This window comes from Ornithodoros turicata, unplaced genomic scaffold (genome assembly GCF_037126465.1).
Source record: "Ornithodoros turicata isolate Travis unplaced genomic scaffold, ASM3712646v1 ctg00001224.1, whole genome shotgun sequence".
Taxonomy (NCBI): domain Eukaryota; kingdom Metazoa; phylum Arthropoda; class Arachnida; order Ixodida; family Argasidae; genus Ornithodoros; species Ornithodoros turicata.
Window position 1 is genome coordinate 11690 of NW_026999510.1, and position 25113 is coordinate 36802.

Below are 25113 nucleotides of genomic sequence, written 5' to 3' on the forward strand. Positions count from 1 at the left end.
CTGCCCACACCACGCTGAGTGTTCAGCAGTTTTTTACCAAAAATGGAATGACCCCTGTGCACGACCCTGCCTACTCATCTGATCTCGCCCCCTGTGACCTTTTTCAGTTCCTCTGGATGAAGAAAGTCTTCAAAGGGAAACATTTTGCCGATGTCGAAGAAGTAAAACAGAAAACGGCACAAGCACTAAAAAGCATCAACGTCGACGAGTTCCAAAACTGTTTTGAGCAGTGGAAAAAACGTCTGGACAGGTGCATTGCATCAAAGGGTGGCATCAATCACTTTGAAGGTGTTTGAAGTTAGAGCATGCAACAATAAAAACACAATTTTTTAGGAAATAATTCCGGTTTCTTTTGGGTCCCCCCTCGTACATGTGCCTGGAGGCACAGTAGGCCAAAATGAGAGCAGATGAGCAAAAAGTGTTCGGTTGCTTCATTCTGGCCGCAGTGGGAGAAAACAGGTGATAAAAAGCGTTCAGCGCGGTGAAGATAAAAATTTACGGGCAGCGCCAGCTATCAGGCGCTACCCGTGGCATGGAGCTCGCGTCACCTAGACTTATTCCCGGTGCAGTTCTCAAAATTCGACGGAATGGTACTTTTTCCCCTTCTTGCTGTTCTTTTTTTTTTTTTTTTTCATAATGTTACCAAGAGAAGGCATTGTTTACTATGGCAATTTACAATTTCACACACAAAAGGGCGTAGACCTCTCATTGTTGAATGCAGAAAGTATGAGGCATTATGCATGAAGAATTATTCAGAATTACATATACGGTGTAATTACGGACCGTGAATGGTGGCCGTGAACCGTTGGGGGAGACACCGGCACACCGTTGAAATTGACAAGGAAGAAAAAAAGGCTCGTTCCCTTCTTTTGCTGCGGACTCTTGGCTGCGACACACCAAGCATTACTGTGAGTACTCTTCTGTGAATTTCGTAGTTTGCAAGAGCGAACCGTCACTCCGAACGATGTCAATTTCGTACGAGATTTGTTTTGATGCCTTACCAATGTGGATATTATGTAAGCGTTCAAACGTGAGGAGATTAGAACGAATGGTCTCGTGTGCAGATTGATTCTGAGCGTGTTAAGATGTTCTCCTCTTCCAACGTATCGTAGTCACGATACGATACCGTACGGTTGCTTGCAAGCACTTTATACGGGCTTAAACTTTTTAATCGGTGATGCTGTGGAATAAATCGGGACAGCAGGTTTCAATGCCAGTCGTGCGTATCTTTGTCACTTTAGTGTTCATTGGTACAAGAACCTGTGGGCTAAGCCCCGGATATCGGGTCAACTTGTGTGTTCCGCTCGTTTGCGGTTCGTTAAGCGGCAAAATCGCAACGCAGCCTTTGGAATCTGCAGACTGTGGCGTTTCACGACGTTCAGAACGCGCCAACGATAACAATTTATACGTGGTAGCTCAGCCCTATTTTTCTGGGGCTTGCTCTATTTCCTTCTGTTTGGAGCACAGCCGTTCTTTGCCATTACTTGTTGTAAAGGAGAAGTGTACCTGGTCTTGTGGCACTTGTATGGTCACGTTAATTGTCACAAAAACGCTTATGCCCAGGGCGTTCCATAGATTAGTGGCATGTTTCAATGCAATGGGGAACGTCCTGCGCAATGGTTGTTATTCAGCGTTATGCATTTTTAGCGTATTTTTGTTTTCGATTATGTTGTTGGCAACATAACTGCATAGCTGCCACACGCACGGGAATGCGCCCAGTTTCCAGCTGTTACATGCTCACATGTGTCATGCTGTGTCATGTTGCGGAATCTCAGTAACAAGAATTGGCTCACTCTTAGCAACGGACTTCGCCACATGACACGCCCTTACGTAAGCGCCGTCTCAACTGGCATCACTCTTCACCTTATTTGCTGAAAACGGGAGATGTACGTCATATTTGTAGCATTATGCAGTTCATAATTCCCACAAAAATGGCGTACGATCCCCTATTCATCAAATCAAGGGACAGAACGTTCTCATTCGGGATGACGGTTGGCTAAGAGCGTGCTATGTGGTGAAGTTTATTTTGGTGGTGGTGTAATTCCCCATCCATGATCATAAAATACAGTTCTTGTTGCTGTTGTTGAACCAGAGGGGTAACTGTGCGCTACCTGAGCAGGAGTTTACCTCATAGCAAATTCTCATCACCACTGAACTCACCGCACCATCCACCTCACAGTACTGTAGGGTTACTGCTTCCGATTCGAAGAGCGAAGTGGGCGTACGCCTTTTGTAGCAATGTGAATATACCCTGATTGCTAGAAGGCATACGCCCTTCTCTCCCTTCAAATCAGAAGCGATCACCCTATCATTCGTGGTAGTGATCGGCGCACACCGTGCAATGAGGTGAAGCTCAGTTTTGGAAGTGTAGGAATGATTGACTCTGAGCATGCATTGCGGTTCTGTTTTATACCTGGTTCGCACTTTCAATACGCCATGAAGTAGGTCAGTAGGTAGCCTTTTGCGCGCCCTCGCAGCTTTTCCCCTGTGAATGTTGAATGGTCTCATTGGACTGTTCTCAAATAAACATACAAATCGTAATAGAAAGGCTAGAAAAAAAAGCTGAGAGAGAGGGAGAAAAGGAGTTGTACGGACGCAAGACCCTCTCTCAACGTCCAAGTCCGGGAGACGCCATGGTCGATATTCTGCCGGATTCGGCCACAGCCTTTCCCACGACCTCCTAAATTGTAACGACCATGTCATATGTACCCCTTCCCAGCGCCGCATTTGGAAGCTAGCGGTGGCGGTACTCCTCGAGTCGGCCTCAATTTCAGCAATGCTTCGCACTTCTAGCGGTAGGTGTCCCATGGAAGAGCCTATTTCAGAAGTTGATTATCATCGTTCATTCTAGGTGTTTTCATAGGAGACTATCGTCTGCTGCGCTTGCTGCACGTTCAAAATTCAAATTCCCATTGTGCAATCATGATGTAGATCTCGCGGGCCGACAAGTAGAGCCCCTAGCGGATCGTGCGGACGGGCTTCTCATAGGGGTTGCCGATTATGGCACGGTCGTTATAAAATCCAGTAGGTCGTGGTCTTTCCACGTGTGAAGGCAAGTGGCGGTAGGCTCAATGATATTCAAATCAAAGGAACTCTCTGCGGCTTCCACTGGGCTCCGTGCGTCATGCCGTGTGCGAAGTGTGTTTGTTTTGTCTGCCAACATCTGTGCGCTTGGATTCTGTAGGAAACGGGTATCGTAGGGGTTTAAATCTTATGCTGCGGCATGAAAAAACGGCGCACGGAACTCATAGGAGACACTGTTCGTAACACGCTAGGCCTGCCATGAAGAGTTTATCTATTCTTTCTGCCTCGATAATCTCACGAGCGGTCTTGTTGACAGATCTTGCTAGCACTTTGCTTCCTCGCAGTGCAGCGGATGGAAAGGAGCTTCGGTACCTTCCGAAGAGAATTTCTCACTCTAATTTGTTTTCCTTTTTTTTTCTTTTTGCTGTTGTTGATCTTTTATATTTTTCCTCTTCCTTTTTATTGAGCCCTGTTCATTGTCCGTTGGGGAAAAACGAACCGCTAGACATCATAGCGGCAGCTTATCAAGACAAATGGACAGTAATCAGTGAAACAGAATGTACCGTATTTTCACGCGTATTAGCCGCACCGCAGATAAGCCGCGGGTAATACGACGCGACTGCTTTGTGCGCTAAACCAGTGATGCACATATAAAATCAATAGAGACGCTCAACGTTCGTCGACGCCGTACTCCCTGCCAGCCGCCATGTTCCCGTACTGGTCCGCGAAGTCGACGACTTTTAGTTTGAAGCCGCTGTCGTAGCTGTGCCTTCGCGTTAGAGCCATGCCGCACCTCTAACTGCCGTGCCCACGAATGCTGCTGCTCTGGTCAAATGATAACTGATGCTTAGCTGACCACGTTTTATCCCGATGTCAGGTGTATTGAACCCTTCCCGTGGGTCTGCCGACAGAGGCGACCGTAGGGAAGGCCATAAACCCTGTCCACATTCCGGTGTCGGCATGATGTATAACATTTGAGGTCAGTTCTATAGTGTTCTACTAAGATCGGATTGTGCCCTTGTTGCGTGTTTTTCGTCGATTGACGGGTTAGTGGTGTTCCAGGAGACATGAATCACTGTCAACCCTTCTGTTAAAGCTGCGTGGGGGATTGTATTCGGAAGGTCAGTCCACTCGAATGTGGACCCGCCGCTGTTCGGTATTGTTCGTGCACTGGCAGGGCGGTCCTGTTCCGAAAAACATGAGGCACTGTCGGCCCTTTCGTTTAATCCGGGGTATGGGGAAAGAACCAGGGAAAACTAGTCACCAGATAAGCCGCACCCGCGGATAAGCCGCAGAGCGTCCGTGACAAAAAAATCGCTAATAAGCCGCGGGTAATACGCGTGAAAATACGGTACTCGTCTCTGACAAAAACAAATGGGGTACAGTAAAAAGGAATCTAGAGGTTGTCGCTTATGTGCTATCACACTGTTCTAAAATTGTCCTTAAAGATGGCCTGTGGACATTCTGATTATACTATGGGGACGCGGTATAGTGCTAAACTGACACATTGAGGACAATTTGAGAATCAGATTTGACCCTCCTGAGCCCAAGGATGACAATGTGTTCTTGGGGTGGTAGCGATAAAATATACCGACGAACCCGTGCCCAGGCGTTCTTAGTCAAGGTTAAGGACTGGATGCCGATCGCTCGCGTTAGAAATAAAAAATGGCTCCATATGTGTCTCATTTCCTGCGTGATCTAGGGTGCCTACATCAGCGTGTTCCGTCTTAGGGTGGTGTCAATCTTTGACACACCACATGATGCCGCCGGCCACCTTGGTCCTCATTCCCTAGACGGCGTGGTATTGCGAGCATACTCTCTTACTCTTAGAAACCAACTAACTTCACCGTATACCACGCTCTCAGTCAACCACAATCTCGTTATCTGCCCTGATTTGTTAAAACGAGAGGTGTACGCCTTTTTTTGGTGACACTTATGCCGCACATAATCAAAAACAAAACGACATACACGCTTCCCATTTTCGACAAATAGGAGGAGGCAATGATGGTTGGCTAGCAGCGTGCCATGCGGTGAATTTCATCTCGGCAATACCCTTGACGATTCTGACAAAGCAGGGGACGAACATGGCGGCCGCCTGAGGGACATCGGCTGGAGGTATCACCGCGCTGAAGTCGGATGTATGTAGGCTCCCTTGCCGTTATCGCGTTGTTATCACCGTTCCTCCAAATTCCGTTTGGTGCGTTCTCTAGGATCACATTCTACACTCTTAAAAATGAACTCCACTGCATAGCACATTCCTAGCCAACTATCATCCTGATTTGTTGAGAACGGGAGGCGTGCGCATTTTCGTGACACTTATTCAGAATTGTCCAAAACTGCGTACGCCCCGAGCTTTCCACGGATCAAAAATGATGAGGTATCGGTCTGTACAACAGTGGGCCTTAAAGGAACTATGAAATTTCCCGAACCCTCATGGTTTTTTTTTTCTTTTTTGCTGGAAACTATTCTTGCAGTCGAGAAACTAATATGCCAGAATTTTTCCGGGTGAAATCGCTCCATTCTGTGAGAAGCGCGCGCTTGAAGTGTCTCTTCTGCGTTCCTCCTCTCCCGCGCTAATTCTCCTGCTGATCGAATAGTTGTACAGACTCTTTTTTTGGCCCCCGTTACGTCACCGGCATCGCGTAATGCCAAGTTAGCGGCGTTGCGTTGGCGCCTGCTCGTCCCCAAGAACACACGCGGTCCTCAGGATGTCTCCAACATGTCATCGTGTCTTCGGCCTTCGCGGTTATCCAACGTCCTGAGGATAACACTCTCGGACTGTCCGTGAAGAGTCATTCAGGTACGTCCTGTACCCGTCCCTGTGGGTAGCCTGCCAAGTTAGCGGCGTTGCGTTGGCGCCTGCTCGTCCCCAAGAACACACGCGGTCCTCAGGATGTCTCCACAGTGTCATCGTGTCTTCGTCCTTCGCGGTTATCCCCATAACGTCCTGAGGATAACACTCTCGGACTGTCCGTGAAGAGTCATTCAGGTACGTCATGTGCCCGTCCCTGTGGGTAGCCTGCGGGACGAGAAATATTACTTTTAGTTTAACTGCTCAGACTCCATAAACACATTTGTTTTTTGGGCCGATCCTGGGACCTGACTGACTTCTTTCTGAAATAAAGGGTGGTCCACCGTAAAATTCTCTGCCTCCAAAAAGGATGACTGTCTATGATACCTGGAGCATTTCTCGTGGAATGGAGGAGCCGCGATTCTGTCGCACAGCTCTTGATTTTCTGGGAGGACCAGTTGATGACTTCCTGAGGATGTCATTCAGTCATTCAGGATGTCAGTCTCGGGGTTTTACATTATGCATCATATTCACCAGCTCGCTTGCTTCCTAGCCATTTTTTCATTATCTTAACTTATTCAGGTATAAACAAGAAAATGGCCCCGTCAATATATGATAGGATAACCTGATATGATTGTGCATATGATAAGGTAAACTGAAATCAAATCACAAAATTAAAGAGACTTGTGAACAGCCCGAATGTGAGGCAAGATAATGCTTTCCATTCCGGCGATCCGATTGCTTCCTGGCATCAAAAGCTGTCCGTCTCGTCACTGAGAAACATATGACACTAGATGCTCCGCGGATATTGACGTGAATTAGGGCAACCAACCATCCAACATTGTCTCGGTATGTCGGCGAAACCCACAGGATGCTACTGCGACAGACTGCGACCACCGCGCGGAAGCTGGCGTCATGGACCAGATGACCGCAACGCATATGCATGATCCTACGGCGCATGCTCCTGGCGGGACCACGACACGTCACGATGACGTGTCGCGCGCCCGATCGTAGTTCGCGTCAAGTTAGGGCCGGGTCCCATAGCTTTATGCGAGCAGCAGCAGCAAAGCAGCAGCGGTGCGGCAGCAGCAACACGGCAACATGGCAGCAGAGCAGCTTTCTGCTGCCGCTGCTCTGCTGCTGGAGGCGTCCCATAGCTTCGTTTTGAATTAGCGGCAGCAGCGGCTTAGGAAACACAAAGCGTGTTGGCAACTGTGGCATTGTTTACATTTCGCACATTCCGAAGGCGTACGCAGCGGCTAAGCCTTTTAGTGCACACACCTAGGAACGCAATCCTAGGTGAAAGGCGTTTGTGTGAGAGATATATTGTGGATTTGGAGCTCATAAGTGAACTTCGAGATGAGTGTGGTGGTGGTCTGAGCCTCGTATTACCTGATTGACTCTTCGTTGATGTGTAGTCAGTTTCATGACATTCAACGTAGGTTCGTCCTCCTGCTGTGCAGAACCGTCCTTGCTGTGTTGTGTGGAGATTCTTCTACGGGATTTTGTCGTATAAATATTGCCTCGTTACTATAGTATTCGATATTTTGACTTACGGTGACTGTCAAATGCGTACGTTGCTATTAGTGAAATAAAATTGTCTAACGAAAACAAAGGCCCCTTCTGCTAGTATTCGCTGCTTTCTGCCTGTTTTCACAAGGAATGGGTTCATTATCTATCTCTGTCGAACCTTTTTTTGTTGTCTGAACGTTGTCTATCTCCATCTAACCCTTTCCAAGGGTCAGTTTCATTTACAACCACCTAGCAAGGTCTTAGAATACCGACCACAAGAAATTTGTTCGGTTTGGTTTTCACACGGCATGGACGTGAAAGTAATTTGCTTGTACGTTATCAGGTCACGAGCTTTGAAGTACTTTCCAGAAAACAAGCGAACATGTAGCTACAACTGGTATACAACATATGTATCACGTAGGTTCGGTCGAACACTTTATTGAACTTATGAACTGAATTATGTCCTGAATGCGCACTTCACGCAGTCCCGATGATTGAACACTCGCTCCAAACTACTGGCAATCACAAGCGTATCCAGATCTTCAGAATCAAATTACGGAACAAAAGGAAACAAACCTTCTGCCGTCACTCACCGCCCTGCTAACCCTAAACACCGTCGAACGAAAACAATACCAACCAGCCTCCTGATTGGCTTTCGAGACCGGCTGCTCAGGCTGCAGAGCAACAGGGCAGCACAGCAACCAAAAATTCGGATACGAGAGCAGCAGGGAATTTCTGCTGCTCTCGCCCAGTGCTATGGGACCCCTCGTGTCGCTGCAGCTCTGCTGCTCCGCTGCTGTTGCTCTGCTGCTGCTCAAATCGAGGCTATGGGACCCCGCCTTTACTCACGGCGCACGGTGTCTTCGCGCGGCAGCTCGACACGGCGTGGCGCCAGCTGTACTCCCTTCGCGGCTCCGTTTAAATTCGCTCCCGAGAAAACTCCTCGCATGACGAAGGTAAAAGTTTGGTTCTAGACTCGGAAAAGTGTTTTCTTTCTGATGAAAACGAGAAAAATATCATTTTATAATCGTGCTGTGTGGTTTGGTTTTGTGTTCGTTGATCCGGGTGTCAAATGCACCTCCGGATTGTGCCACATCGGATCAAATGATAAGGTTACTTGTATTTTACAGACGCTCGTGACAACTCCACGTTCTTGAATCATGACCGCAAATCCCGACCAGGTGAGTTGCCTCACAACAATATTGCCGACGGAAGACTTATACGAGTAGTTCCACGATACTGTTGTGAAGTATCGATTTATCCAAAATCGCAAGCATCGGACGGTTCCAAGGTCTTTTATGTACCACATGTATCCAAAGCTGTCGTAGGTTATCCAGGTGGGAAAGGGAGACGTGTACACGCGCGCTTTGGAGAAAATCAACCCTACAGTGCCAACAAGATGGGGTGTCGAAGCACCCTGCTGTTGGGCAAAGTTTGATGGTCTGGTATCGTCTAGGGGTTCCTATCACATCATTGCAATCTTCTTTCGACATTATCCCCACTCCACTCACCAACTACAGGTGTTAGATGAGGCGATAAGATATAATTAGAGTTGTGCTTCCGAGTGTAGTCCTACGCGGGTCAGAATTATCTAACCTGCGCTTTGCCAATTCTACCTTTTCCTGAAGGAAAGCACTCGAAAATTCGCAGTGTAACCACATTGGTAAAGTAGTGCCGACGAAATTCTCACATTTTATTTTTATTTTCTGCGATGACAGTGCCACTCCTTTTCTATTGATGCGAAATTCAGTGTTGCGCGTGAAAAGAAGGCGAGTTCCGCAACACTTGAAGTCACAGGAAATATTACTTAATGATTTCTTTAAACTGTGTAACATTCCACTGCGTAACAGAAACAAAAAAGACGAATGAAAAAAAAAAACGAAACACTGAACACAGAGGCTGAGTGCTTGTCACATTGTACAATGTGCATTGTGCATTGTGCAATGGTACACACGACCTGAGAAAGCACAGAGCATCGAGGGTAGTGTCATTCACTTCGGAGTGAACTTTTGTGAAAGTACTGGCTGCCAAACTGAAGGTCCGTTCAGCTTCTGCGCTAGACGAAATGACACTCAGATATATCTGTACCTATCACGTAGGCGGCAGTCCTCTGCCTCCGCCAGTCATAAAAAGTGCTATTTCCTTACTAAGTGGTGAGTCTCTGCCTGATGGCCTGCAGGTGTTTTACTTTTCAGTCATATTCGCTGTCACGAAAATCCCGGGATTTTCCGGAAGAAATGTCGGGACGTAAAAAATTGTCCGGGATTCAGGGATATCCCGATTGGCAACCCTAGATATAATGCGACAGTGACATCAGGTAGAGAATTCAAGGAACCCGTAAAAGAATGTTTTGGATGATGGGTGATTCAGGACTAGAGTGGTTGATATTCCATCAGCGTGCTCTTCTGGGCTTCGTACCTATACAGGAGCAGGCCAGTTCGTCAACGAGTCATCCAACTTGTCATTACATACAACGATGGTATGACGAAAACGACACAGCCCGCATGCATCGGATTGTGCGCCCTTGACGAGAAGCCCCAGTTGGACAAACATACCGACAAAGCAGTAAGAAGAAACGAAGAGTTTCGTAAAGATCTTTATCCACTGGGAACATAGTAGCTTTTGTTTCAGGTTCCCGCCAGTCCCCCAGGCAGTATGAAACGTAAAATGTGCACATGCATGTGACATGGATGAGACTCCTGCAGATGATGGCTGCCACCATTGGATTAGCATCATCCGATAGCTTTACATGGTCTTTGACATGATGTAAAGTGGCTGGGTTCAAGCGCATATTTTGTCCGCCTAGTATCGCAAAACCACGAGTGGTACGCGAAAGTTTTGCACGTTCTTAATTATTTCTTAAACTGGGAGAGATCTGAATTATGCCCGTACTTTGCACTGGCTGGTAAGGTACCTGTAACGTTGCGAGCGCTACCGTGTAACGACGGACCCTCAAGCAAGACGCTCACACTTGGTGTTCGTTTCCAGGAAGGATGTGTAGAGTCCCCTTAACCTCCCCTTCTTCCGTTTATTTTTTCCCATGACACATCGTCTTCGTCACAATACGTTTTATTGAGACGCAGGGCTACCTTTCCGTGGAGCGATTTTTCCACACAAAGGCGCTCCTGGTATGTTTACGAGCGCGTTTTGCTTTGCGTAGTCTTTGCTTGGTAATTTATTGCCCAAATGTTGCATTGTGTACTTATTTTGCACTTATGGCACGTATGTTTATTTTTTCCTTTGGAGATGCAGGGCATGACTTTCGTGGGCGCCTTGAACTTGCTATTACGCACTTTCATGCAGAAAGTTACAATACCTGAGAATACAAATTTGTTACCGCGTGGTTGCAGCAGTCTCTTAGATTGGGCGCATTAAGTGATAGTTCCGAAGCTGTGCACGCTATCTTTAATGAGTTTTATGCCCCGTAGCGTTATTTTTGAACCACGAGGAGTACTACAAAGCCCGTAAGACCGCTGTGATGACAGTATGTTGCTGCTCCCAAGTATCCAGACAAAACGGTGATATCCAGTGGACATCCAGTGGATATCAATGGCATGCACTCCTAGAGTATTGTTGAAGAGCAGGCGTTCAGGAGTCTTTTGAACTGCGTTGTTCCCGAATATGTTGTGCCGGCACGTACGATCCATTGTGCCTGAAATGTTTGAGAAAGCTAAACAGAGCGTTGAGTGCGAACTGCGTTCTATCTTTGAAGAATCTCCATGCAGCTATGCCACTGGCTGGATAGATGGCTGGACCTCAAGAGCAGGAGACAGTTTCCCTAACGCTTCATGTACTACGAGAAGACATCACGCTACGGAATTTCGTGATAGCGTGCCGACACATGAAGGCTGAGCACTCGGCAAAGAACTTTACTCGAAACCGTCATCGAAGAATGGCACATTCCCGCGTCTCTTCCTGGCTACGTTGTCACGGACAAAGCGCGCAATTCCGTTGCCGCTGTCACCTGTACGAGGTGGACGAGCGTAGCACACTTTGCGCACATGTTACAATTTTGTGTGCATGATGCGAAGAACAGCACACCTGGGTTTCGGGACATTTGCTCAAAGGCAAGGGCAATTGTTGGGTACTATAAGTTCCTAAGTTCCCATCCATACTTCCTGCACTCTTTCACAGCTGCTGCAAGTGGATTTTCCGTTTCATTTCTGGGTACATCCGGGAATGCATATTTGAGGTGCATGCTCTGTTTAAGATTCCCAAAATATCCATTCGGGCCATACAACCCAAAATATGAAGTCGGTGCAAGAAAGGATTGCCTACATTTCTGCCATTTTGGTTTTTTGAGAAAAGTAATAATTAAACAGTGCAAATTACAAACAAATTATGCAAACTACACTCATGCAAATTTCATGGAAAAGTTCTCTATCAGGCCGTACCACCCATCTGCGAAAACCATGTGCATGATTCTCTGACACTAAGAAAGTAACAATACAATACAAAGTAAAAAGCAACGCCCAAGTCAAATTAACTGTGATTACACTGAGGATGGGTGGGAAAACTTTGTATTACAATTAAGATGAACAAGGCTTTTGTGAAGAGCCTACACTTCATCAGGTTAAAGAGTAGCCGTACAACAGGACGTATAAATATATACCAGTAGAAAGGGAGGGAGAAAGGGAAATAGCAAAGCAAAAACACAATCGAAGACACTTATCTAGCTGAGGGAGTTGAAAAAAACAATAAGTAAAATAAGTAAAAAGCGAAGCAGACTGGACAAGACCAAAAACCACATGGGTTAAACATATACGCTGACCCGTTACAGTTGTTCAACTTTTCATTAAGCTTCAAGTGGGTCGTCCTTCCGTTATCCAGGAAGTGTGGATGTTAGGGGTGGATGTGTTTGCAGACCGGGGGGGGTTGGCAGCGCGGCCGGCTGGGGACTGCGGAGCGACCTTGAGTCCTCCCCGAAACTCCCGGTTACAGGGAGCATCGGAAGGGTCGCCTTGCGTTTTGGGGCTGTCCGCGCTGTGAACTTTCCCCCTGTTGTGTGCCTGTGACACATGACCCTGGCTGTAGTTTTTGGTCTTGTCCGGTCTGCTTCGCTTTTTACCTATTTTACTTATTGTTTTTTCAACTCCCTCAGCTAGATAAGTGTCTTCGATTGTGTTTTTGCTTTGCTATTTCCCTTTCTCCCTCCCTTTCTACTGGTATATATACGTCCTGTTGTACGGTTACTCTTTAACCTGATGAAGTGCAGGCTCTGCACGAAAGCCTTGGTCATGTTAATTGTAATAAAGTGTTCCTATATGGGCTTCTATCTCACTGTCGGTGTCGTTCTTGAGGAGCCGACTTGACCTGATGCAACCTGAGAAGTAAATGTAGAAAAGAGTAAGCAATGCAGCAGTTACGAGAAATAAAAGAGATTACTCTTATGCCTAGCTCTCTCTCACACGGTTATGCCCAATGCAACGTCATGTTGCAAATACCTCGAGCAGCATTGAGGCAGGGTTGCCGCACATTATCTCTCACTCTTTTTTTACGTTCACAAAAAGAAGCGTAGATATACATGCCATTATTTGGAAAGAGACAAGGGTTAGATTGTATGAGTCAACATTATTCAGTAAGATTCACACTGACGACAAGGACAGCACAATTACATGCTCTTTCTAACAGTATGCTGTTAAAGATTGTGAATCATAAAGCTAAGGCGGTATGAGGGAGCAAACCGGGATCACCCTCGAGAAATTCACCGACTTCACGGATCGATTTCTCGAAAACCCCACACTTTATTTTCTCGATATACGTATACGTATATGCATACGCATTGCCATGCCATTACAGTAGGATCGGCAGCTGGACAAGCGTGGAGAAAGATGTTTAACCGAGTCAGAGGATTGCACACTTTTGTGAAACAAAGAACCAAATATGGTAATGAAGCTAATAGATCCCATGAATAGATAACAAGAATAAGGCCTAGACACACAACAAATGAGCGAACTGCCCACCACAGCAACAATCACGAAGAGCACAGTGGGACCCAAGCTAACCAGAGTTGCAATGAACCTGCAAATACCCGCAATGGACCCTGAAGCATGCATGGGGGCGATGCATTTTGTTACCGTTTGTTATCGTTGTTACCGTTTTGTTAAGATGTGCGTTTTTTGGGGATTGTCACGAACGCCAATCCCCAAAAAACGCACATCTTGGCCACACGAGTAACGTCTCTGCAAGTTCCTCACGTTTCACCTGAGTGATCAAGCTGGAATGATACTGCATGAGTGTTTTGAGATATTGCAGGGAAGCATGCATGCAGCCCAGAGAACGCGTATCCCCTCCTCCCACTGCCCACCAACTGCTGCGGCTCAGAATGGCAAAGAGCACTCAAACTACTGCTTTCCAATATCAGTGCAACATATTTATTTCCTGAACACAAATAGCCTTGTACACACCACGTACTACAAACGAGAGTACATAAACACTGTGGAAAAACTTGTGAAACACAGTTGAGGTGCAAGTTTCTACTAATTCTCATTTCACAACCTTCTATCATCTCTCTCGGAATATAAAATAGTAAAAGGGTGTGCTGAACACAAAGCAGAGAAATGTTTATATACAGGGTGTCACAGCTAATGTCGACGGCAGTTTTAAAACCGGCAAAGTGGTCTATGCGACCAGCAGCTGTTGAACCTTTTCAACAGCATGATCTGCCTACCCATTTTCCCTTGAATGCTGCTAATAGGCTAGGGATGAGAAAACAAACTTTCCCTAATTATAGGGTCGATGTGTCAACGAGAAGGCTTAGACTGCATTGAGAAACACTTGCCCCATGTCTTAGCCAAAGTACACATTTTCTTTTTCTTTCTTGAAGAAAAGTGCACCCCGTTACAACCTAGAAACCCACAGAAAAGGTGGACATCTTTTCAAACTACGCGTGAACACTATTCTATCCAAATGCACAAAGCTCAATTACATTACAATGCACAATTACATTAAATGTTAGTGTTTAATGTTTAATGTTAGTGTGAATCTTTAGTGGTTAATGGACGAATGTTACATACCATGATTTCTGTGCTGCAACGCTCCTCCAACTTCTTCACTGTAGCGTTCATGTGTAACTGTACAGCAATGTTCATATTTATCATTCACATATTTTTACTGTAAAAAATAAGGAATACCTTTTGGCATACTTAAATAGTTGCCGTAAATACTTTGTAACTTAAGCGTATCAATACAAACACAGTATTCAAGTACTCAGATACATTTTAAAATTAATGAATTAATATGAATGAATTAATGAATGAATTAATATACTGGACCAAAACCACACAAATAATCATTTTACTCTTACACACATACTTCAAAATTTTAGCAATAATGAAAAAGTCCTAAAGTGACCAGCATGAGCTTTTGCTAAACCAACATTTTTTGTCATGATTCGTGAGACTATTTGACAGAGCTGAGAAATTAGTTGTCAAAACTAGGGCACAATATAGAGGTTCCAGGTACCCGTATGGTACTGTAAACTTATTTTTATTCGCGATGTATTAATTTTCGCGAATGCATTATTCGCGAGTACTTAATTTAGCGATTTCAGGGCTGTTTTCTTTCGTGGGATAAACGTCAAGCTTTGTTCGCGAGTACAATTTTTCGCGAAAATTAATACATTGCGAATAAAAATACGTTTACAGTATCTCCCGCACTCTTGCTCTGTAGACATTTGCGCAGTAATCACTTGAAACAATGCCTCAAGCATATTTTGTTTCCAAGCGTTTAAGTATGACTGAACCAACTACGCCTGGCAAATGTTTTGTGTTCTACATTGTGTCCAGTGTGACCTTATAATAATTACAGTTCCTAACAGTCTTGCCACGTACACTTGACTGCTGTCTTTATTGTATTTACCAGCTTTTACATAGTATTTAGAAAAATGAACTCTATTTAAACATAGTTATAAATACAATTTCTCAAATATCTTATTTAAATACAGAAATAAAGTCAGGTATTTATAGTTTAAACAGCATTTTAAATGAATTATGTTTTGTTGTAGTTTAAATGCAATGTAGTTGAATATGCTCATCCCTGCACCAGACGTATGCCGGCTGATTCACCTGTTCTCATTTATTGATTCATTGATTTATATGCATTCACCTATTCATATATCTCATTTGTGAGATTGTCAAACAAGCACTGCTGAACTCAAATTCCACTTGATTGCAGCAACTGATTCCACTGAGATCTACTGGCAACAGAGATCCGTCGACATATCAGAAGGCACTCATGAATAAACTCCAGCCACACTCCAGATACTTAACCTCTTAAACATAAGCACATTTGCACCCACCGAGCTTTGCAAATAGAATGCTTCTAGTGTGCGACATGCTCAATCATTCAAAGAACGAATCTAGTTTCAGTAAGGTTATGGTTGGTATCTTTTCTTACTATTTGTAAGCATTATGTTATGTATATCCCCTCACGAAGGAGACTTTCTGTAGTGACAACAGAATGCATGATGATGCTGAGGGATTAAAAGTGCTTTGTTCAGCTCTGTGGCAGGTGCAAGTTTTCCAGCATGCTTTGAGTAAGCACATAATGTGCTAGCCAACATTTATCTTCCTCTCTTACCATAAGAAGCTGCATTAACACTAGGTAGGCACCGTGCGCTGTGTCCCTTGTTCTGCGTATGCCTTGCGAAGTTACCAATCACTTCAACAAACTAAACATTTTAACTCCTTAGACCACTATTTTGGCAGTATCGAAATTGACATAGACAATGGAACTCTGTAATACTGCAACGCCACACACAATGCAGAAAACATCATGAAATGCTGTACGTACATACAGCACAACACTGACATAATCTGAGAGATGTGAAAACATAGGTAAAAAATTTTTAACAACTTAATACGAAACCTGGTGGTGGTGGTAGCACTGTTTTATCGACCCTGTCAGAGTCACTGCTGCTAATTAGCCTACAAGGTTTCTTCCGGAGACGTCGTGAGTCTGCATCAGATTGCAGGTCTGATGTTTGTTCAGCAGTAGGCAGTTTTCTTCGTGCTTCGTTATCTGAACCTAACAGAAACAGAATGCGGCTATCACACAGAAACTTCTTTAGAAAGTGACAAAATGCGATATGCTACAGCTAAATGGCAACAAAGATTGGAACAGCTGCAGAATTTACAATAAAAGTTCATGTGGCTGCTGCCGGAGATGTTGTCTCACGTTCCATGAAATGAAATCCGTATAAGCTGGTGAACATGTGGTTGCAGTGAAAACTGCTTATTTCTAAGAAAAAGCCACACTCCAGCACAAAACGAACATTTTTGCCTGTGACGTAGTATATCCTTTGAGTATTTTTCCGGAGGAGGGAGAATTTAATCAATACTGCAGCTTCCATAAAAAGAGGCATACTGTATTGACATCCTATAGAGCATCAGAGCTCACACACGAGCCGCAGGACGATATGCTCTGACGAATTTTCCGATTTCACCATCCGCATGTCCTAAGCTTATTCCGTCGAAGCTCAGTGCATGCACGAAGTCGTGGACGATACCCTCCGCTTGCTTCTCCCGTTCTCTTTGACGAACGAGCGTGTCCATCATGGTGGGCTGCAGACGCTGCTCGCGTTCCGCTGTTTTTAGCTTGATGTGCCGTTTCGATGCAACATGTTCCCAAAAGCGATCATACGGCTTTTTGTCTGGGTCTGGCGACAACTCAACTGCGGAGTACTTGCAGCACAGTAGCGTTGCTGACTCCTGTGCAGACGAAGTTGGAGTTGCGTCGGTGACACCGTCGCCTTTCTGTCGCTTTATGACTTCAAAGTCCGGGTACTCCTTTGACAAATCTTTGGCGCTTTTTTTGCGGCGCCCCAAAAGGTTAGCTTTAACTAGTTTTAGGTTACCCGCAAAAACTAATGCACACCGAAAAGTTAAACCTTCGATTCCCGGCAGCCTCTAGTCCCAACAACATTCGTATTGCTCGCTGCTCACGAATGCGCATCGCGTGACATTCCAAGGGCGCAAGCAAGCTGATCCAATTGGCAGAGCTTTCGTTTTTCTTTTTTTCGTTTTATAACATTTGAAACACCAGCGTCATCTATTGACATTCCGTCGAAATATCTGCGCTGGAATGGGAGACACATTGAAGACCTCGTCTTCACCTTGTCGAAGTACGGTTTTCCAGGTATTTATCGGGTTTAACCCAAACTGCCCAAACTTCCATTCGGGGTGCAAATTCGGGGAAATATCGGGTCAAACCCGAAAACATCAGGCTCTATCTATAAGGCAAGGAGGTACTTACAGAAACCTTCTATTACAATGCATGGTACTTTCCTCCAGCTTTCCAGAGGTGCTTGACCCCTCACAATCATGGTGTGTAGCTTGTTGCAATTTTTCTCTGGCGGCCACCAACACAAGCCACGGCCACGTAATTTTCTTCATCCGGAAATTTAACAATGAGGAAGGCTTCTTCATCTGCATAAAATGTTTGCGTATAAACACAACAAAGATTTGACGCACACAAAACAAACCTTAAAAATGCCCAATGTTTATACAAACTTAGGCACAGACATCTTTCTCCATCAACGGTAGTAATGACGACGAGCTAAAGCTTACTGGCACATGAGTGACGACGGCCATCATGCGCCATCAATGGCACAGCGCATGTAGAAGTGGGAAGACTGCCCACTCTCCTTCAAATAGCAGCAACATGCATTTTGACTACGCGACCACCAGTGACCAGACACAAATGTCCGAGGGCTCTGATGCCAGGAATATTTTTAATGAAGATGAAGGACAGGGAAACGAGTACATGTCTCGCATCCGCAGGAACTTTCTTCCGATGATGCAGGGCTTCTTTGTTGTGAAAAAAAAAGCAATATTGTGTACTACGACCACCGTGCCATCTAGCAACGTGCAGCAGTTGTCATCGCAGCTAGTCCTCAAGATGCACTTTTCGCCTAGAGCAACCGTTTTGTATTCAGGTCCTCCACACCCCAGTGGCAAAGTTCCGGCAGTATGTTGAAGACTCGATGTTGTTTTGTCTCTTTCTGCTTTCACATGTGGGACGGGTGGTCTTTCTCTCTTTCAAAACACGCGTGAATAACTGTTCAAGCGGCCGCTCTGGCTCTCTGATACACTGCTTCACCTTCTGCATTAAATTTTCGAATGGGAAAGCGCTCCAACTGTCTACAGGGCCATGAGTGTCAACATCATCCGCTAATCAAAATGTAATGTTTTTTTTTTTAATTCCGTGTTAGCGCCTGTGTTAGCAACTGTGGCTATGAGCGGCATACAGCCGTGGACAGATGGAGAGAGGACAGCAGGAAGGAGTGGGGGACAGAGGGGTTAGTATGCGTCCTGGGCCGACTTCAGAGGGAACTGTGCCGACATTCGTCTGGAAAGTCTTCGGAAAACCCAGGGAAAACCTCAGACAGCACAGCCCCACTGACAGGATTCGAACCCGTATCATTCCCCAGTCTCGGCGTGGAAAGCCATCATCCTAACCACTATGCCACAGGAGCTGGTGATGATGAAAATGTAGACACAAAGTATCGCAGCAGTTCCTTGGCATGTCCCAAGTGCTCCTGTAATGTGTAGCACTTGCGAGTATCGTGAGTGCACAATATAGCACCGTGAAATTTTTTTGCGCTTGACGCTTGGAATCGACGAGTAGAGCACTACTGGTCCAGTATAAAGTAGCGCCATTCTAAATTCAGTCGCTTTCCACGCGTCGAGCTCCATAAAGCTCGTCGGCATCCTCGCAAATTCAGCACCAATATGTTGCCGAAGGGACACATGGTTTTTGGACACCTCCATGCATGTTTTTGAGCTTTGCCTACATGCTATTCTTGGACCAGTAAACCAGAGTTGGAGCAGCTTCCGTACAACGCCTAGGCAAACAAGATACATAAAATCAAGAGGAACTGCACTGATAATATCGATGGGAGGTTGAGTCAAAATAGTTTCTCCAGTGTGATGTTCTTTGCCTGTATTAGTCCTTCCATCAGATAGCACAACAGGGTAACAAACTCTTCCGTCCTTGTAGTCCCCTTTCACAGTACACTTAGTACAGCTGTAGAAGCGGCCGTGACTTTTAACGGACCAGATAAATGCTCTTGCTGGGGCATCAGACACAGTTGCTCAGACTTTAACCTGAACTAGCTTGTGCTGTATTTCGATGCCGGTTGTGAGAACATCTTTCCGTTCTGTTACAAACTGCTCAAGAAAAACATTTGCAGATTGTGGTTTTGACTTTCCACAAAATAATCCAACATGGATGGGTTCTCCAACACTACAGTTGACTACTCTGCAAAGTAGGGGCCAGAATTGGTCCCTTGTGCTTTTCGCAATTGGAAGGCCGTCAATATTGAAGTGAAGCACGAGAGTATCTGGAAGGCACGACACACCCTGCAGCGAATGTTGCAAGCCCGATGCGAGTCCAAGATGGCAGTACTTTCCGCAGCCCAGTTCGACAACTTTTGCACTGTTCCTAGGCGCCCGTAGTAGTGTTCTTGCAGAGCCCGGCAGGGATTCATGACAAGGGTGTGTTCGCAGAATTTTTAACAAATATGTTAAAACATCATGTGGAATGCGATGTGTGACACTCCACTTCCGCAGCCTGTTGCAGAAGCTCTGTGTGTCCCCTTGCTCGGCGTCTTCTGAAAGATGGTGAGGAACAGCTGTTGGAATACTCTGCGATGTTGCTTGCACTGTATGGATGTTTCTGCTGTCTGAAATAGGAGAGGCTTGTGCACACGTCTCAATCTGCTCATCTGTCAGGTACTCTTGCGTGCTGGTCTCTGCACACTCGTTCTTGATTAAATGCTGAGCTGAACCCTGTGAGGTCGAGGGCTGGTCCTCTATACTTGACCTGACGAAGCATGTTGGGGGTGCTCATATTTTCTGAATGCTTCTCGACACCTCTCCACGTGCCGAAGAAATGTCTTCCGTGTATCCTTCGGCATATTACCAGAAACAAAATTGCACCTTCCCATTCACTATGCCAAACCAAACTTTCCTAATTTGGTACTAATCCAGCCCAAAATGTATAATTACAACGTCAGCTCTGCTATAGATATGCAGAATATAATGCAAATGTATAAAAACTGGCAAGTTTCACGAAGAGGAATGAACCAGCAAAGGAGCAGTAAAAGTGATGTGAGTGCAGAATGCAGTGCTGAACACGCTTCCTTCACAAACACAGGTATTGTATTGGTCTATACTTGCCCATTCCCGATGTCACGACTCCAGGATATCAAACAAGTGACCACAACAACGCAGTGCACGAGGAAGATCATGTCCCCCAATTCCCCCATCACTCGAAAATGAATAACCGCTTGAGAACTAGACGTCCAGCTCGAGGCAAATCTTACAGTAAACCGGTTACCTTTTCAGCAAATATTTTGTGGCACCTTTCCTAAATTCCAAGTCACGGCGCAATGACAGTTGTCACCACCGATGTACCGTGCCGTGCATACCGCGAGGCAATCCCCCGTGCAAACTGGAAAACGAAACAAATGGCAACACAAACGAACCTCCACATCCGCATGACAACGAAAGCGAGAGAAGCGAATGCGAATAGCGTGTCATTGGTAACATGATCGGCAGCGAACATACGATTTGAGGCCCGCGCTTTGTTACAAAACATACGTAGACACTGTCACAGAAGCACCAAATGTTCACAAAAAACTTACACGAGAATAGGGTGTACAGCTTGGGACAAAAGTTTACGGAACACGCGACACCCTAGCGGCTGCCGGAATCGGGTGAGTCCACTGTTTCGAAGGGGTGGGCGGATGCGCTGTTAGCGACACACAGTGTCGCTTATGCGTGCCTGGGAAGTACAAGTTACCGCTGTGTGTCGCTAACAGCGCACCCTTCCACCCCTCCGAAACAGTGAACTCACTCGCTTCCGGCAGCCGCTAGGGTGTCGCACCGGAGAACGAGTACGTCGCTCGCGTGTTCCGTAAACTTTTGTCCCAATCTGTACATTGACTGAAACACAACGAGCACAACGCATTGAAAAACATCCAGAGGTCAGATAAATTCACATTCCGCAAAAAATGCACAACAACGCTCCTTGTACATACTAGGAAGGGAGTTGCCTCAGGACAGAAGCCGCCGATATTTCGAACAGGGACTGTTCTTCTTCTGAACGGAACAGAACAGTCTGTGTTCGAAATATCGGCGGCTTCTGTCCTGAGGCAACTCCCTTCCTACATCTCTACGGGTTCGCTGGACTTCTACCCATCCTTGTATACATACCAGTACGTAGTACCTACGTACACGCGCTATTTAGGCTTAGGGTTAGCTACTCCCAGTTTTCATTCAAGTTTTTTTCTCGCTCACCCATCACGGCACAAATGTCCGTAGACTCGTTGCACAACTCACAGGCTTCGCCTGCGCGTATGTTAATCCAATGTTTAAAGGACATCACGCGACACGACAAACAAAGCAGCAGCAAAGAGAACAGCGTGGACATTGTCGGATTGGATTGCCTTGGCTTCGAGATAAAATCCACCAGATGGAAGGGCACCCTGGTGGGCTTCTTGGGAACGAGAATCAAGCTTAAAATGTGTGGTAGACGAGAGCGAGTGGGTTCTGGTGAGGCATTTTCGTACGGCGCCCCCAAATTCAACAACAACACAGACCGCACTGATGGTGAACGCAAATTCGCCTGTTCGCCGTGTTTCACAAAGAAAACGAGAAAACCTACATCCGTGGCAGTCAAGGCTGTATTTCTCGTGTGTGTGTCTTTTTTTTTTCCTTATTATGGGGGAGTTGGGGGTATCCCGTTATCCAGCAGGGTCATTCCACGCCAAATGATCCAAAGGTCCTGCTCGACCCCCCCGCACTTCTGGACCAAAAAATTATCGTAGATACCCTATGGTATTAATAGACATTTCCCAAAGTTTTACCTGGGAATATTGAGCCCCTGTGATTTTACGCGGGGTCAAAGTTTTCGGTAATCACGGAAACCATAGTATCCGTGAAATAATCGGGCGGGTGCATCGCTCGCGTTACACGCATAATTATGGTGCTGAAACAGACGTCTGAGTTCGGAAAATTTGCTGAAGCAGAAATTTTTGGGAAATTTCAACTTTTAGTGCCCTAAAACTCCCCGGCTACCGGCGCTTTTTCTTGCGACTTTGCGTTTTTTTTTAAAATATACTTTACATGACAGCTGGAATTCTTGAAAACTTTGTGGTCGTTCACGAGGACCCATTCTACAAGCCTGCTGGTTTTCAAAGCCGTCACTGCAGTAGTTTTTGCCACAGTACACCTTAAACCTCGCAATTTTCGCAAAGTTTGACGTATTTACGGCCAATTTTGAAAATGAAGCGGTCGTCATAGAACAGTCATTTGGTATACATTTGGTAGAGGAAACCCTCAGGCAAAATATCTAAAAAAAACTAAGGAGGTACTTTTTGATAAGCGCTAGAATTTTTTTTTTTTAACTGAACGTTCTACGCAGAGGCGCACGCACTCTTTCCCTTCTCTTTTTTCTTACTTTGCATTAAACATATCCCCCCCCCCCCCCCGCACGCACTCTCCGGTGGAGGGAGAGCGTTGGTGAGCATCGCGGGCCAGGCGCGCTGCAACGCGACAGCTCAGATACGCCACTGCTTGTCGCACAATGCCAAAAACAATAATTTTGACTTGTGGGCACCGGTCTAGTGCATGCACAACCTACTGCCAATGTCGCGACAGGTAAGAAGCTGCCTCCACCAGTATAGCAACGCGAGTGGATACTTTGCATTACAAACCCGACCGAAACGTATAGCCACGTAAAAGCAGTTTTACTTACACCCTTCTTCTTATCGTTCTCATACGAGTTGTACAAAAACAAAACGTCTAACACAAAGAATCGTTGTGCTCAGCACACTAGCACAGTGAAGGAGCTCAAGATTATGTCCAGTAGTTGATGCAGTAGAAGGCGGCTCCGCGCTTCTAGCAGGTTTTTGAACACCCGGAATACCCGATGCTGTTGGGAATGGATGTTGTCTTCATGGTGATTTCAGTGCGGCTAACGGGTTCGAAGCAGAGATGCCTCCTTGTTTCAGGCACGGCCCTTGCGCTGTCGTAGCGGTTCTTCAACGCCCCTTGCTGCCGCATTACCTGCTCCTCCAGCACCCAGATCGATGTAATTGCGTCGAGATTTGCCTTTGCCCAGCTGTACAGATCCACGGATCTCAGTATGTGACCTTCAAAGGGCCTCTGAATGCTGGCTTTAGCAGCAAGCCTCTTCAGAGTCCCAGCTCCATCGCACGGCCCTTTCCCGCGTGAGGTCGCATAGAAGTGCCATGATGCACTTATGCTGAAATCCCAGTAGTGGTGACAGAAGTTGATGATACATTTTTTTGTTTTTGTATTGCGAACCTGCGCCGTCCGTGAAGTAGTGAAGTTTATTGACATGGGACACGAGACATGGGACATTAGACCACGGCATTATCGTACCGTCGTATCGGACCCGTATGCAATCTGATATCACAACGAATGTACGATGACGCAAGTTCATATCACCAGGGAACCGGTTGTAAAATACAGTCGAATGAATGGTGGCCTGTCCTTGATCCCAATAGAAAGATTGCGGAGTGTACTGTACGATAAAGCAGTAGTTTTCGGCAAAATCTATTAGGATGACACCTTCTCCAGGAGGGAGCGAATCTAGATTCCGAAGGAACTCTTGATTGTTGCTTTGCCGCGCAGTGATGGTATTTCAGTGACTTCAATTTATGCGTCTAGTGATCGACAAAGTCGTCCCCACAGGGACATTTCTGTCAGCCACAGAGCATTAAAGCGTATTACACGTATATGTTCACGTGTCGTTGGGATTTGCATCCCAAAGAGGAGATCTGTATCTCCTCTAGAACCTCTATCTCCAAAAGGCTCCCATCTCACTATATCTTTGCCTTTTACAAGCGCAATAAACTGGCGGCATATGCAAAGCTGACTAACGTGTACTGCCTGTGCCATGCTGCCACTTCCACCGCAGGCTACTGTCTCCAAAACCAGGCAACTGTCAGTGGAGGACCAGGATAACAACCCTTTTTCACTGATAAATTTTTAACTTTGTAGACTACGTATATGATGCGCGCAACTCTGGGACGTCATCTTGCGTTCCTTGCGCATACTGGAGTACTGAGCAGGACCATTTATTTTTGTTGCGGACGTTTTGCTCTTGTACAACACGTATGAAAATGATAAGAGGAAGGTGTAAGTAAAAGTGCTTTCATGAGGCGATATGTTTCGGCCGGGTTTGTAATGCAAAGTATCGACTCGCGTTGCTATACTGGTGAAGGCAGTTTCCTTACCTGTCGCACATTGGCAGTAGGTTTTGCATGCACTAGACCGGTGCCCACAAGTCAAAATTATCGTTTTGGGCATCGTGCGACAAGCAGCCGCGTATCTGAGCTGTCGCGTTGCAGCGCGCCAGGCCCGCCATGCTCACCAACGCTCTCCCTCCACCGGAGAGTGCGTGCGCCTCCGCGTAGTATGTTCAGGGAAAATAATATTTTCTCGCGCCTATCAAAAAGTACCTGTTTAGTTTTTTTACATGTTTTGGCTGAGGGTTTCCTTTACGTAATGCATACCAAATGACTGTTCTATGACGACCGCTTCCTTTTCAAAATTGGCCGTAAAAACGTCAAACTTTGCGAAAATCGCCAGGTTTAAGGTGTGCCATGGCAAAAACTACTGTATTGACGGCTTTGAAAACCAGCTGGCATGTAGAATGGGTCCTCGTGAACGGCCACAAGGTTTTCAAGGATTCCAGCTGTTACGTAAAGTATATTTAAAAACTCGCAAATTCGCAAGAAAAAGCGCCGATAG

At 45.9% G+C, this 25113-nt stretch overlaps 1 long non-coding RNA gene across 1 annotated transcript in view; it reads left to right on the forward strand.

Moving 5' to 3' along the window:
- Positions 1-863: 863 nt before the first annotated feature.
- Positions 864-25113, forward strand: part of LOC135376695 (uncharacterized) — a 57035-nt gene continuing 32785 nt past the window's right edge. The window contains exons 1-2 of the long non-coding RNA XR_010417809.1: positions 864-908; positions 8458-8508. This is a non-coding gene — a long non-coding RNA (uncharacterized LOC135376695). The remainder of the gene's footprint in view (positions 909-8457; positions 8509-25113) is intronic.